The following is a 16,343-nucleotide window of genomic DNA, read 5'->3' as shown; positions in this document are numbered from 1 at the left end:
AATCACTGTCAAAAATAAATACCCATTACCTCTCATCCCTGGTCTGTTGGACCAAGTTAAAAGGGCAGAGATTTACACTAAATTGGACCTCAGAGGGGCCTACCATTTGGTTCGTATCAGGCAAGGTGATGAATGGAAGACTGCTTTCAAAACTCGATATGGATTGTTTGAGTACTTGGTAATGCCATTCGGGCTGTGCAACGCACCAGCGGCTTTCCAGTTTTTTTTGAATGATGCCTTGAAAGAATTTTTGGATCTTTTTGTTATCGTCTATATAGACGATATTTTAATCTATTCCGATTCTGAAGCTGAACATGAAGGTCACGTCAAGAAGGTTTTGAGCACTCTTCAATCTCATAACTTGTACTGTAAACTATCTAAATGTGATTTTCATGTTCGTGAAGTTGAATTTTTGGGAGTTCTCCTCACTCCAACTGGGATGAAAATGACTGACAGAAAGATTAAAGCCGTTGCTGATTGGCCCACTCCGACATCAGTTCGAGACATACAATGCTTCTTGGGATTTGCGAATTTTTACCGTTGCTTCATTGATCATTTTTCTGCTGTGGTAGCTCCCATCACACGTTTGTTGAGGAAGAAGGTGAAATTTGAATGGTCCTCAGAAGCTGAACATGCATTCCAGAAGCTAAAAAGGGCCTTTACTGAAGCTCCCGTTCTCATGCATCCCAACGTAGAGGAACCTTTTATCATTGAAGCTGACGCCTCTGATGTAGCCATAGCAGCCATTCTTTCTCAAAGCCATCACACTACTGGTCAAATGCATCCAGTTGCTTACATGTCTCGAAAATTAAATCCCGCAGAGCAAAACTATGTTATAGCTGAAAAAGAACTACTAGCTATACTAGAAGCCTTCAAAGAATGGAGACATTACATAATGGGAGCAAAATTTACTGTGACTGTGTATACTGATCATAGAAATCTACAGTTCATGAGCTCAGCTAGAATGTTAACCCCGAGACAACTCAGGTGGATGATGTTCTTTGCCGAATATGACTTCATAATAACTTTTCGTCCAGGTCAAGACAATAAGAAAGCTGATGCCCTGTCCAGAAAAGACTCTTCTTTGCATCGCTTTGAAGGAACTCCTCAACCTATAATCGATCCTGGTAAAGTAATCAGTGTGCTCTCGGCAGATCAATTTTTGGAGAATATTCATGAAAGTTTTCCTTCTTCTCAGTGGAAATCATGGTTGAACTCCAATGTTAAACAAACCATCAAAGAAGGGATACCTTTCCATGGAAAACAAGTATATCTGCCCTCTTTGCAACTACAGGAAACTGTGTTCAACTGGTTACATTCACATCCTATGGCTGGACATCCAGGCCCCCGAAAAACTGTGGAGAAAATACAAAAGATGTTTTGGTGGCCAACGCTGCAAAAAGATGTAATGAAAATGGCTAATGATTGTGAAGTCTGCGCAAGATTTAAATCCGATCACACTAAACCAAAAGGTTTTCTGCAGGTTCTACCTACACCAACTGAACCATGGAAACATATTTCGTTGGATTTCATTACTGATTTGCCACCAATCCATCAGCATACTGTGATTCTAGTAGTTGTGGACAGTTTAACCAAATATGCACATTTCATCCCTTGTAAGCAACTACCTTCTGCTGGACAATTAGCACAACTATTCTTGCAACATGTGGTGCGCTTACATGGCCTGCCTTCAGTTTTGCTTTCAGATCGTGGTTCTCAGTTCTCTTCCAAGTTCTGGCAACAATGGTGTAAAAATCTTCAAATCACTTCCAACATGTCCACCAGTTATCACCCTCAAACTGATGGGCAAACTGAAAGATTGAACCAAACTTTGAAACAATACTTGAGGTGTTATGTTACGGACTCTAAGAAATCTTGGTTAGATTTACTTTGGATTGCTGAATTTGCATACAACACTTCGCCTCATTCATCAACCGGATCTTCTCCGTTTGAGGCACTCTATGGCTATGAACCTAACACCATTCCGTTGACTTTGCCCAATGATGGGAGTGGTGTGCCGGCAGTTAGAGACTCAGTACAACTTATGCAAAATATTCATCGTCAGGTTCAAGATCGCTTGTTACAGAGCAAGAGGAAATATAAAGAGCAGTATGATAAAAGGCATCGTTCAGGTCCTAAGTATGCCCCTGGAGACAAAGTTTGGCTGTCCACAAAGAACTTGAACTTTAAACACAAGAGTATGTTTCAACCTAAATTCATTGGTCCTTATCCAGTTCTGCGTCAAGTGAACCCTGTGACATTCAAGTTGTTGCTGCCCAGGTCTCTACGCATTCATCCAGTGTTTCATACTTCCCTTCTTAAACCTGCTAATCAAAATCTGGCTCCTCGTCCAGCACCGGTTTTAGTTCATGGTAATTGGGAATATGAGGTGCAGAACATTTTAGATTCTAAACGTCGGGGCTCCAAGTTGTGGTATCTTGTCTCCTGGAAGGGATACGGTGCTGAAAATGATTCCTGGGAGCCGGCTGACAATGTTCATGCCCCTCGTTTGGTACGCCGTTTCCACCTCCTCCACCCTCTAAAGCCGGGCCCTAGACCACTCTTGGGAGGGGGGAGTACTGTCAGGGCTAGGGTGGCCTGTGGTCTAGGGCCCGCCCCACTCAACATTCGGGGGTACCCCTGTGGCAAAATGCATCAGTCATCGTTGGGAGGGCGTTGGTGGTTGTTGTGTTCTAAGCCTGCTTGTCCATCTGTCTTGCATCCTTGTTAGATTAGCTGTGCAGGTTGCCTGTCCTTTAACTGCTGTCTACTGCCGTTCCGCCTAATGCGTGAGGTTTGGCATGTGGAAAGCGTCCGCCTAATGCGTGAGCTTTAGTAGCCTGCGTCCGCCTAATGCGTGAGCTTTGGTAGCCTGGTCGCATACGTGAGCGACGTAGGCACGTTAACTTACGCGACCGCGCCCTGTCTCCTGTGCTCACTATTCTGGTCGTTTCTGGGGAGTGGCTGTGGTCTCTTCTTGCTCCCTCTCCTGATTTATGCAGATCCAGCTGTTTGGAGTAGGAATTCACCGGAGGCCTTTGGAGATCGTTCTCAGGGGGCGTGGCAGGTTCCAGCTTGCTCCGAGTTCAAGATTCCTGAATAGAAGAGTCGTTTTGAGGATTCAGAGGGGACGTCTTGTCCTTCAGAGAAGTAGAGTAGGTCGTACTCTACAGGTAGGAAATATCAAGTCACAGCTCTTGGCGCAAAACGTTGAAGTTTACTTTCTTGGTTTAAAGGTGTTAAATCAGGCTGCTAATTTAAAAGGGAATATTTAAAAGCACAGAAAGTCTGAATCTTTAACGTATTTTTTCTTTTGAACTGTGATAAGCATCTCATTGCTGGCAAGAGATGTTTAATGTTTTCTGAGAAGCGCAAAGCTAATGAAAGTGCGTGAATTCATTTCTATCACAGATTATCTGGGCGCAATTCGTTCTTGTGATTGTTTTTGGGTGAAAAGGCCAAAAGGTGTTTTTAGCTGTAGCTCATGTGAAAGACAACAGTGTGATATTTTATTGGGTTGCTCTTCAAACTTTGGTAAAGAAGTCTATTTACCAAAGTGTGGTGTTTTTTCTTTAATTGGAGAATCTGTCGCAATTCACAAGAGAAAAGAGAATAACAACATTGTGAAAAGAATGCGTTTAATGACTTTGTTTTTAATTACAAGAAGTTGATTGAATTCTTAGAGAGTTTGATTAAAGGCTTGAGTTCTAGAGAATTCTCAGTCTTGGTTCTAAGGTCTATAGTTCAACTTTGGATTACGGAATATTTGGTTACTAACTTTTCCTTTTCAGATCTCCTTCCCTGCTGTCCCCTTCCTAATTCCCTTTTCCCCCCCGCTTGATCACTCCAAGATTCTGTGTAATAATTACATTCGGAATTGGAGGTATCGAGAGGTGGGTCCTTAATACTTCACGACAGACCCTGAGGAAGACGTCGCCTTGACAGGTACTAAGAATATGTGATGTTGACATCCCCGGGATGAATCCTGGTGGTCCGGCACAACCAGATCAGTAAGGAGCAACAATATCTAGTTGACGAGTACCTTTGTAAGTATTTTTACATCCACGTTAAAAGGGATAGTGTGCGGTATGAGTTGCACCATATTGGGGTTTTCTGGCTTTAGCAGAGTATTGAGGGTCCACTCTTGATATGAAGGGGGGAGGGTGCCCCAATATAGTGCATCATTATATGCGTGGTGTAACTTGGGCGTAAGTATGAGAGCGAAAGCCTTGAATAGCTGCATGGGGAGGCTGTCACCTCTTTGGACTTTGCATGTAGGGAGACTCAAGATCACATCCACAACCTCATACAGAGTGAGCAGTGCATCAATACATTGATTAATGGGCCCCTCCAGCCATGCCAGGTTAATGTGCTGAAATTATGTGGAATAATCTGATGGTTCAAAGCTAGTGTGGGATACATATAGTGGAGTGTAAGTATTGGACGAATTCCTCCACCACATACACAGTCTCACCGGTGTCCTTTTTGAGTTGGAGGACAACTTGGGGTGTCTAATTCTGGAGTAGCTGTGCTAGAGGTCTGCCCAGACATTCTGCCTCACTATAGGCCCTAACAGATGCAATCTAGTGAAGATTGTTAAGCTCTTGATCTGCTATCGCTGGAAATGTATAGCATATATGAACACGTTAATGAGTGGGAAAGAATAAAAGGAGGACTCTATTAGAAAATACATAAATTAATCTCTATTACTGGATGTCACTATCCAAACCAACATTGCTATACGATGCTTAAGCAACAAGCAAACACCAATTCCAAACATCAGGTGTTATTTATTGGGCAAACAAACAGTTAATATATTCACAAAACACCACAACACATGTTATTATAAATACATGTAGAAAAGCATATACATATACTTATTTTCTCTTCCACAACAATATTTTTTTATATATATTTGGCAGCAATATTCAATAGTTTTTAGCAGTCCATAAAGAGGGTAGTACAATACAAATACACACAGAACCCTCAAACATCAGTAGTGTGTATCCCAATTATATGCATACGGTTATGATTATTCGGACTCCTCCAATCCAAAGAGTCGACACATTGATCTGTTAACCCCAGAGAGGCTTTCCCTCCGGGCTCAGCGATGCCAGATCAGATCAGTAGGACTGCAACGAGACTTGTTCCTCCGGTAAAGACTGCTTAAAGTTCTGCATTTGAGGGTTGGCTGATTAATGCCTAGTCTTTTTCCAGAGGCAGACAATTTGGCGCCTTTCGGTTTTAGAGTACTGTCGCGATCCGAATGACACGTGCGCTCTGTGTTACTGCGACTTCATAACCGCCATCAGTCCTCCTAATGGTAGGAGCTCCATTGTGTGATGGTACATGTTCTTTTTCTTCTTTCCCTGTCCTGAAGAGGCCTGAATGGCAACCTTGTCTGATACACTTAGGTGATTATTGCTGGTAATCTTACATGGAGTGGCTAATAATGTTATCTTGTCTGACAAACTCAGTATTACAATATTAGTAGCTTGGGATGATTTTCATTAAACATAAGTAGCTCTTATTGCAGAAAAGGTTGGCGATCCCTCCATTAGTGTGATGTAGTCAGGCAGCCAGCTAGGTGTTCTTGGATTGTTTTTCAGACCTTTTTTCTTTTTCTTGACCCCCAACTACCATTTCTATTTTTTTTCGTCCTACTTTGCCTCCTACCGAAACTATTCCTCCTATTTTTTATTTAAGGCTTTATTTGCTTCCAGTTTTTTTAGTTTACAGATTGTTTATTTTAATTATTTAGGGTATTATTTATAAATGTGCAAATTTTTTCTACCAGCATAGCAGGTCAGGATCAGGGATAGTCAGAGGACTGTCACCACCTAGCCAAGCTGCATAACAGTTTTGAAGTGCAGGAGGTTGCTGTATTGTTTGGTTTATGCATAGGCACACACCCTGCATGTTAACAGCAGAGGGGAGGTTAGGGAAAGTCTAACCTCAGATGTTCTCTAAGGCAAGTCCAGTATCAGTTGGGTTGTAATGTTGACCTGAAGGGGGACCCGGGTCTGACTTTAGGGTGGCACCGGGCAACAAGGGGCGCTGTGCTTTGAAATTTCTTAAGGGATCAAAAGCACCTGTGCAGAGTTCATGTTGTGCCCAGCAATTTTCAGATAACAGTAGAAATGTCAAGACAACTCTGGTTATTAATGCACCTGCTGGAGAGAGATCACGTTTTGCCTAGTGGCAGATTTGACCCATAACAAAGAAGCACAGAGGGTTAAAATGCCTGTTGCAAAGAAAGTGTACCATGCAGATCACAGACCGGTATTTTATGTAGATAGCTCAGTTGCTGCTTTTGTCTCATATATCCTTTTGTTACTTCCAGTTCATAAATTACAATCCTACTATAGCACAGTGTTGAGCTATGAACTGTCATTGAGAGAGCGGCATGCAAACTGCAAAGTGTAGATCGGAAGACTATAGGCCTTATTGCGATGCCGGTCAAATGAACATCCGACTGACATTGTTTTGGAGTGGAAACCGCCAGACTAGCAGTTGGTGGTTCCAACCGACAAATTAGGATGCGACCGCCCATGAAGCGGTCGGATAAATCCATTTTTCATTTGACTTTGGGGGCCCTTAGCAAGGCCCCCCCCCCCCCCGCAGCCTCCACTATGAGGCCTGGATGGCATGCATGTCTGAAAACATCTATTTGCCAATGCGGCTTGTGCTGTGGACCTTTTCTGGCCGCAACACAAGCTGCATTTCTGCCCTTTTCTTTTGCCATAGGGCAGCACCGCTAAAAGGCTTGCGGCACTGCGCTACAGCAAAATGTTGTAAATGAGCCCCCAGGTTTCACAACTTGGGTCATGAACAGCCTGAAAAATGCAATAACTAGATCCCCAGGTTTCCCTCCCTCCAGTTCACTCAACCTTTTTTTTTATTAAAGAGTAAATTTAAGAAACAATATTTTAATTCATCAAACGTTGTTGCATTAATATTCTGCGAGTGGGCAAGGGTTGTAGGGTGGGTACGTAGGCCCCCCAAAAAATACAAATCACTGCAGAGTTCTGTCTTGAAGCCCAAGTCACAGAGTCATATCCCAGTGGGTCCACTGAGTATTAAAACCTTCCACTTGTGATAAAATGAGCACCGTTTGGGTACAAAACATTCCCTATTTGTCAATAGCGGCAAGATAATGAGACCCCTTGGGTGATTGTGCTCTCCATAAATATGCCTGTATTATTTCATGTTTGCCCATCATGTGATGCTGTAGTGCTGGTGATAATAGAGGGTGCACAGCATGGGCATGTTATTGTCAATGACTGACTATAACCAACAATATCTCCCTCTCAGATGCTCAACTAGTTATATGACTGATTCAGCCCCGACTGGCCTTTCACATAAGATCCTGGGAGGTGACTTTCTAGTACATCAGACAGGTGCTGGAAAGGGATGCAAGGATTACTAAAATATACCAAAGGCCACATTTAAATATCATGCTCAAAATACATGCCAATCTGCCTATGAAAAATCAAAGACTCTGAGGTCAGTCACTGATAATTTGCTCTGAAAGGTTCCAAGACTGCAGAATTTCCGTAAATTCAAAGGGAGCGGGACACAGTAAGTGCCTTTGTACTTCCCACCTGTGGGCAGTAGGACGCAGAACAACTTGTCCAAGGAACTATTGGCAGGTTACTGAACCAGCAGATTTATGTGACTTTTTTTTACATTTGCTTTCTGTAGTATGTAGTACGAAAATCATGGGCGACTTTTTTCCCCCCTCATTATGAGTAGGACCATCTGACACCGCTGCTGTGGCGAGGAAAGGCAGTGATGCACAGGGTGTCTATAAGTCATGTTCAGTGTTTTTATTTCATTATTAATGGATGTCATAATTTAAATTTAGATAAATCACTTCACCTATTTTTTACAGTATGCATCAGGTTAAGTTTTGATGGTAGTCCATGAAGTTGCTAAGAAGATGCTGTGTTACAACTTCACCTACTCGTTCACCTTTTGCCAGCTTCATGGACTTGCTCAAATGACAAAGTTAAAAAATGCAGCAAAAAGATGACTGGGTGCTACAACATCTACTGTTTCTTCAAGTGCCACTGCTGAAAGGCCACACAATCAAGGAGGGCTTCCGTGCTATTTAATGAACATATGATAAAGTCTCTACAAAATTCAAAAAAGTATATTTATTTAACAAAGAACCTTTGACACTAATAGGCACATTATGGCACTGTACTGAGAAGTACTTATTTAAAGTGTTTTTTTGTACAACTGGTAGTCTGAACTTTTATATCTGGAAGGACTTTTATATGTGATAATGAAGAAAAAAAGAGTGTTTTATGAAATAAGATATAACAGAGGCACGTTAAACCATGACATATTAAATACCCAAAACCCTAAAGCATTAAAACGAAACAATCACATTGATTAACCTCTTCAAATTAAGCTGCAAAGAAAGCCTCAAAAACCTGTTTAAAATGCACAAAATGTAGAAACACTGTTGACACTGATTTAAAACCGTAAAGTTAGTTTGAAGATGTGCATGAGCAAATTAGGATTTGTTCCTTTCACTGCAAAATAAAAACTGCTGAAAAACTCAAGAGAGGAGCTGTTCCAGATTGCTTCCAAGCATCGTTTACCCCCACCCCCTTGGCTGCTTGTTGATTAACATAGAGGGAGCCAGTCTTGTCACCCCTAACTGGTAAGGCTATATCCACCAAATATTATTTGCAAGCATGCTAGCGAAAATGTAAAGTAAAACTATAAATAGACCAGGCAAGCTTTCAGAAGGAGTGGACAAAGGCAATAACAAAAAGCCAAGCATAAGAGAGCATTGGAAAGGCATTGCAGGGCCACATGGCATGCAAGAAATCAAACGACCACCCAGCGGTGCATTTCTTATCAAAGAAAAGGTTAGCTAAGTCCGTCCGTATACTGAACTTTAGAAGGGATCACAATAGAACCCTGTAATAGAAAAGGCGCATGCAAACTCATAAACGTACAGCTTAATAGCAAAGTTTATGGGGAGAAGGTACACACCAGTCACAAAAATGACATATTTGTAGAATCGGCCTGAAATGTGACGAATAAAGATCACAAATACAAAATAACAGGGAATAACATTTAAAAATAGAATGGGTCGTCCCTAACCTGCAACAGTCATTCCAATCAGAAGAGTGAAGATCCGCCAACGAGCCATTATATTCCTCACTTTTAAAACAGTTCAACCACAAAAAATAAAACCGATATGCAAACAATCTGCCTGATATAGTAATTCCTTCACAGAAAGACGACAGTGTATCTTGGGGAGCAGAGCAGCGGTGGATCCAAACAAGGTCCCGGCGCTGGCAAAGCTGCGGTCAGCCTTGCCGGGAGTTGAGTAGGGAAATGCGTTATCGAGTCTGGCTGTACATGAATCGCTGCACCACAGCAGGCCTTTATATCTACGCTGCCTCCTCTCGAACCTCCATGGGACACGAATCATGGCTACAAAAAACCAAGCAACCTTTTCCAGATGCTGCCAGCCCTGGAGAAGATCAGGCAGGCGCGGGCAAACGAATTGCGTGGTGCGACAACTAGACAAAAAAGAATGCCAGCGCTGCAGCTGGGATCTTGGTTGAGAGCAGCAGGGATCGGCCAATGGGATGTCCGTGACTCTTCAACCCAGAGCTACCATAGTGCTGCCAAAAAAATGAGACTCTATTGCCATCACGCAGGCGCTTTTCATGTTCTGACTGTTTAGGAGACCACAGCTTCCAAAACAAGCAGCGACAGGGGAAGAGAGACGGGACAAGCAGTGATGCGGGGGGAGTTTGGGATGGAAACAGTGACCACGGAGAGGTGGTGGGGGTGGACAAGCAGTGTTGTGGGAGGGGTGGGGGATGGCACGGGGAGATTAAGTGATGGGTGCCAAAGCTGAAACACTAAAGATGGGCAAACAGTGGCACAAGCAGGAATCAAAGAAAAAATAGACCCCCAAATGACCGTCATAAACACAGAAGCGTAATGTTAACAGTAATTGGGCTGTACTGCGTGGGAGTAAACCAAACACAAAAAGGAGGGACAAAGAGTAAGGATTAACCACTAGCAAATATGCATTTTGGAAGGACCATCGAAGGGATGAATAAAATGGCAAAGGGCGGGCTGTAAGCCCACAGAGTGAATACAGCATGTCTTGAAGAGACAGCACATATGCTGCCTAGGCTTGACCTAAAAATGCAGCAAAAAGATGCCTGTGCGACTGGATTATGGGATCAATAGAAATCACATCTGATTTACATTCCATTGTTTTGTTAATTGGATGGGCGTGGCCTTGTGTGGTAAGTGTTTTAGTGCCAGGCATCATCTTGAGATGCACAATGAACTGTGTTCCTGTGTGGTAGAGTGAGCTGCTTCAATTAGTTGGATAAGGGATTAGGAAAATGATGTGTTCTACTTTACACAGACTCAGGTAGTAGCTTAGCCTAGTCAGGCTGCATTTTCTACTTTCATGATGAATTTTCAAGCAAATGTGCAATTTTATGTTAGTGTTGTAATAGTGGTCACATCATACAAGATTACAATAGTGGTGACCCTATGTAAAATTACTTGCAGTGGTCACCTCAGTGCATTAGACAGGATTGCCAGCAAAAATGTAAAATAGGCTTTGTCAATTTTAAATGCCTTTACATGGGCAATACAAAATAGCCATAGTTTAAATGCCTCTGTCACCAAGATAGTAAACCTCCAAAATTTATAGCTCAAATATCAGCTTTAATTATATTTTGGATATTCAAACATCAACTTATAAATTCTCAAAATACACACATGTTCGTCTCAAACACACTTTACAATTTTGGCATACATACATTAATTCAGTCAAGAAAAACCTTCTAATTAAGCATGCTGGACTGCACACTGGAGAGCTATTTATAGGTTGCTGGAGAGCTACTATTACCTAGAAGCTACTCGTTGAAGAAGACTGACCTAAACATTATAGTGTTGCAGAGAAAATATAACATGATTGTAGGAAAGTAGGATCTGCTTCTTATGTTTACCCCACTTTTTGTTAAATGTAATACTGTTTTTGACTAGTCTGACTGGGATCCTGCTAATGAGGACCCCCGTCTATCCACTTTCTTCTTAACCTGTTCTGCCATGAACTTAGGTACACTTCAGATGGGATACTGGGGTACCCTTATCAGTCCGTAGTATACGGTACACATGTACCCAGGGCATAGGTACCACAGAGACCTCCCATGGGCTGAAGCATGTATTATGCCATCCATGAGAGGCCATGAAAAACGGAACTACAGGAACTACAGATCTGCCATTGCAGCCTGTGTAAGTATATTGCCAGCATATAGGTGTACTATATCTAAGGGCCACTGCACTTAAAACCTATAAGTCACCCCTCTAGCAGGCCTTAACAATCCTGAAGGCTGTGTGCTTCGTTCTAAGTGAGAGGGTACCACTGCATGAGCAGAACATCGCTGCAGCCTAGGAAGTCCATTCTCCTGGGTTGTCAGTGAAGCAGCCATTTACGACATATAGAGTGGCATTATGCAACTGTGTGATGACCAACTCTAAAATGGCTGAAACAAACCTTATTGTGTTTGGTGTTAATCATGTTGGAATCATACCCCCACACCGGTAACAGATGTGAGAGGTATGATTCCACGCCTCAGAAGCGAGCTTTGTGGGGTCCCTGGTGTTCCCGGTACCAGCCTTCTAGTCCCAGACAGTACAAAATGGTTGCTGCCGACCAGAGACACATTTCTGCCCCCCTGCTTCTGACGCAAGCTCGAGCAGGGGAAGGCAGAACAATAGGCATCCTGTCACAGGGAGGTGTGACCACCTCACAGACAGGATTTCGTGTATTAGGGCTGGGTAGGTGTGCTTGCCAGGGACTGAAAGCCTGCAAGATGGCACATTTGGTGTCCCTGTGCATAGTCCAGTTCAAACCAGTCCTGGGAGCTACCATAGTGCTGCCAAAAAAATGAGACTCTATTGCCATCAAGCAGGCGCTTTTCATGTTCTGTATGTAGCTCTCACTGTTTAGGAGACCACAGCTTCCAAAACAAGCAGCGACAGGGGAAGAGAGACGGGACAAGCAGTGATGCAGGGGGAGTTTGGGATGGAAACAGTGACCACGGAGAGGTGGTGGGGGTAGACAAGCAGTGTTGTGGGAGGGGTGGGGGATGGCACGGGGAGATTAAGTGATGGGTGCCAAAGCTGAAACACTAAAGATGGGCAAACAGTGGCACAAGCAGGAATCAAAGAAAAAATAGACCCCCAAATGACCGTCATAAACACAGAAGCGTAATGTTAACAGTAATTGGGCTGTACTGCGTGGGAGTAAACCAAACACAAAAAGGAGGGACAAAGAGTAAGGATTAACCACTAGCAAATATGCATTTTGGAACGACCATCGAAGGGATGAATAAAATGGCAAAGGGTGGGCTGTAAGCCCACAGAGTGAATACAGCATGTCTTGAAGAGACAGCACATACGCTGCCTAGGCTTGACCTAAAAATGCAGCAAAAAGATGCCTGTGCGACTGGATTATGGGATCAATAGAAATCACATCTGATTTACATTCCATTGTTTTGTTAATTGGATGGGCATGGCCTTGTGTGGTAAGTGTTTTAGTGCCAGGCATCATCTTGAGATGCACAATGAACTGCGTTCCTGTGTGGTAGAGTGAGCTGCTTCAATTAGTTGGATAAGGGATTAGGAAGATGATGTGGCCTACTTTACACAGACTCAGGTAGTAGCTTAGCCTAGTCAGGCTGCATTTTCTACTTTCATGATGAATTTTCAAGCGATGGGACAATTGTATGTTAGTGGTGTAATAGTGGCCACATCATACAAGATTACAATAGTGGTGACCCTATGTAAAATTACTTGCAGTGGTCACCTCAGTGCATTAGACAGGATTGCCAGCAAAAATGTAAAAAGGCTTTGTCAATTTTAAATGCCTTTACGTGGGTAATACATAATAGCCATAGTTTAAATGCCTCTGTCACCAAGATAGTAAACCTCCAAAATGTATAGCTCAAATATCAGCTTTAATTATATTTTGGAAATTCAAACATCAACTTATAAATTCTCAAAATACACACATTTTCGTCTCAAACACACTTTACAATTTTGGCATATATATATAATTTAATTCAGTCAAGAAAAACCTTCTAATTAAGCATGCTGGACTGCACACTTGAGAGCTATTTATAGGTTGCTGGAGAGCTACTATTAGCTAGAAGCTACTCGTTGAAGAAGACTGACCTAAACATTATAGTATTGCAGAGAAAATATAACATGATTGTAGGAAAGTAGGATCTGCTTCTTATGTTAACCCCACTTTTTGCTGAATGTAATACTGTTTTTGACTAGTCTGACTGGGATCCTGCTAATCAGGACCTCAGTCTATCCGCTTTCTCCTTAACCTGTTATGCCATGAACTTAGGTACACTTCAGATGAGATACTGGGGTACCCTTATCAGTCCGTAGTATTTGGTACACATGTACCCAGGGCATAGGAACCACAGAGACCTCCCATGGGCTGAAGCATGTATTATGCCATCCATGAGAGGCCATGAAAAATGGAACTACAGGAACTACAGATCTGCCATTGCAGCCTGTGTAAGTATTTTGCAAGCATATAGGTTTACTATATCTAAGGGCCACTGCACTCAAAACCTATAAGTCATCCCTCTAGCAGGCCTTAACAATCCTGAAGGCAGTGTGCTTCGTTCTAGGTGAGAGGGTGCCACTGCATGAGCAGAACATCCCTGCAGCCTTGGAAGTCCATTCTCCTGGGTTGTCAGTGAAGCAGCCATTTACGACATGTAGAGTGGCATCATGCAACTGTGTGATGACCAACTCTAAAATGGCTGAAACAAACCCTATTGTGTTTGGTGTTAAACATGTTGGAATCATACCCCCACACCAGTAACGGGTGTGGGAGGTATGATTCCACCCCTCAGAAGCGAGCTTTGTGGGGTCCCTGGTGTTCCCGGTACCAGCCTTCTAGTCCCAGACAGTACAAAATGGTTGCTGCCCACCAGAGACACATTTCTGCTCTCCTGCTGCTGAGCCAAGCTCGAGCAGGGGAAGGCAGAACAATAAGCATCCTGTCACAGGGAGGTGTGACCACCTCACAGACAGGATTTAGTGTATTAGGGCTGGGTAGGTGTGCTTGCCAGCGACTGAAAGCCTGCAAGATGGCACATTTGGTGTCCCTGTGCATAGTCCAGTTCAAACCAGTCCTCGGAGCTGTTGGCTCCCGCTCTGGAGTGAAACTGGACAAAGGACATGGGAGTAACCGCCCCACTGTCCAGACCCTCCCCTGGGAGGGTTCCCTGAACCTTGCCAACCCTCTTCCTTGGGAACTTAAGGGCTTACCTGGGTGTGGACCTTAGATTCAACGTGGACAAGATTCTGAACAAGAAACCACTGAACTTCAATCGTCTGGACACTCTAGACTACGCTGGACTTTGTTTGGGCCCGACTTTGTCTCCCTCTCAGTCTGAAGCATCGTCTGTGCCTATGCACAATACAGGATCCATGCAGGAACTGTGGAGCATCAAGGACAACCATAGATATCTCCCTTGGAGTGACAGAGTCACTGCCCTGTATCCGCAGCCACCACAACACTGCTGTCCAGTCTGCTGCCCCATAGCTCCTACAGACTTCAAAGGCTTCAGTAACACAGGAGGTAGGTTTCTAAATCCCTTGAGGCCCTGTGGAAATTAGAAAAATTAATGTACATAAGCGGCGTTCATTTGCCTTTTTCCATTCCCCTCCCTGTAGGCACCATGTCCTTTTGCCCGCTCGTTGGAATCCCCGGCTTCCCTCCTGCGCGACCCTGCTCTGAAAAGTAACCCTCCTGCTTGACCCATGCACCCCCCCCCCATTTTTCTCTCGAAGAAGCATCCTTCGCCTCAGCTGACAAAACCCCCCCAGCTGTATCTGACTGCCCCCGTTCTCTCATGTACGGGTCATAAGACCTCTCTCTCTGTGCGACTCTGTCCCTGTGCGCACCCTGGCTCCCCCCTCCTCCCTCACATGGGCAAGTCATAAACCTTCTTCTTCTGCAAGACTCTGTCCTTGGGAGTCACGCTCGCGCCTGACCAAACACCTCCTTTCCTTTTATGAATACCCCTCTGTTGGTAAACTCTCCCTCTGCGCCTGATTGTCCATGCGGCATGAATACCTCTCCTTTGATGGCCCCTTCCACCGAGTCCGATTGTCCACACAGGTCCGAGGCCATCGCCTAAGCCGGGAGATACAGTTTACTGCCCCCTATTGTGTGGAGTCGCTCCTCTTCAAAGGGCCCACTATTGATCCTGGCCTCCCCACCCCCTGGGATACGATCAGGCGCACACATCCTAAGAATCAGTGGAACACTCAGCTGCGTGATAGCCCCCTCCTCTTATCAGCAGGTTGAGGACCTCTATTGTGGATGCATGTGGGGGTGGGATTGACACGAGGATTACGGGGATGTCTTTCTCCTTGCTTCACAATGTCATTATTGTAATAAGGAATGTTGGTAATGTATAAAAGGCGATGTCTCAGAGAACTTGTTAGAGCACCTCCCGATGACACCCTGTTTCGTGTCTGAAATGACAGGCTCTCCTCATGAGTAATAAACTCTGTTCTTGTGATTCCTGCTGCCAGCGCCCATCTCTTCATTTGGTAACTATTCAGAATGGGAACTAAGAGGCGTCTTGCGCTAGCAGCCTGGGCATCGGTTGTAAATTGGGCTGACTTTTCCACAATTGGCGCCCCACGTGGGGCCCATCAGCGACATAGGGTCCGGTAAGAGAGGTCCAGACGATGGGGTGAACATCTAAACGATCGGAGTATACCTGCCTTGAGAGGACCCTCGTCCGGCTGCTGATTGAATGAACTTCACCGATTCCGAACGGACCTCTCTCGAGTGACCCACTGTCCTGACTGGGACTCCACAGGACTGCTGCGGTAAAATCATGGAGTAAGAGAACGATCGGGCGCTGGAAGGAGGAGGGCGAAGAACTGCCCACACGGTCCGGTCCGGGTAAGGTCGCGTAAATGCGGCAAATTGTGAAATGATTGTTTGATTTGGATAATACTAGTATTACTCTTTTGTTGGTTCCTCTGGAGATTCACCGTCTGCAAACGGAGGAACAACAGGCTCTCCCTTTGCAAGCAGTGAAGGATAGGTAACGCAGACTTTTGTCCCCGTTGTAATCCGTCGTGCCTATCTTCCTCCCCCACTGTTTCCCGAACTGTTGTTCGTGGATTATTGTCTGGAGATTCTCTGTCTGCAAACAGGGAAGAACAAGGTCTCTCTTTGCAGGTAGCGAAAAGGTAGGTAACGCAAACCTTTAACACGTCGTACCTACTTA

This window comes from Lissotriton vulgaris, chromosome 6 (genome assembly GCF_964263255.1).
Source record: "Lissotriton vulgaris chromosome 6, aLisVul1.2, whole genome shotgun sequence".
Taxonomy (NCBI): Eukaryota; Metazoa; Chordata; class Amphibia; order Caudata; family Salamandridae; genus Lissotriton; species Lissotriton vulgaris.
Note: the sequence above shows the minus strand (reverse complement) of the source record.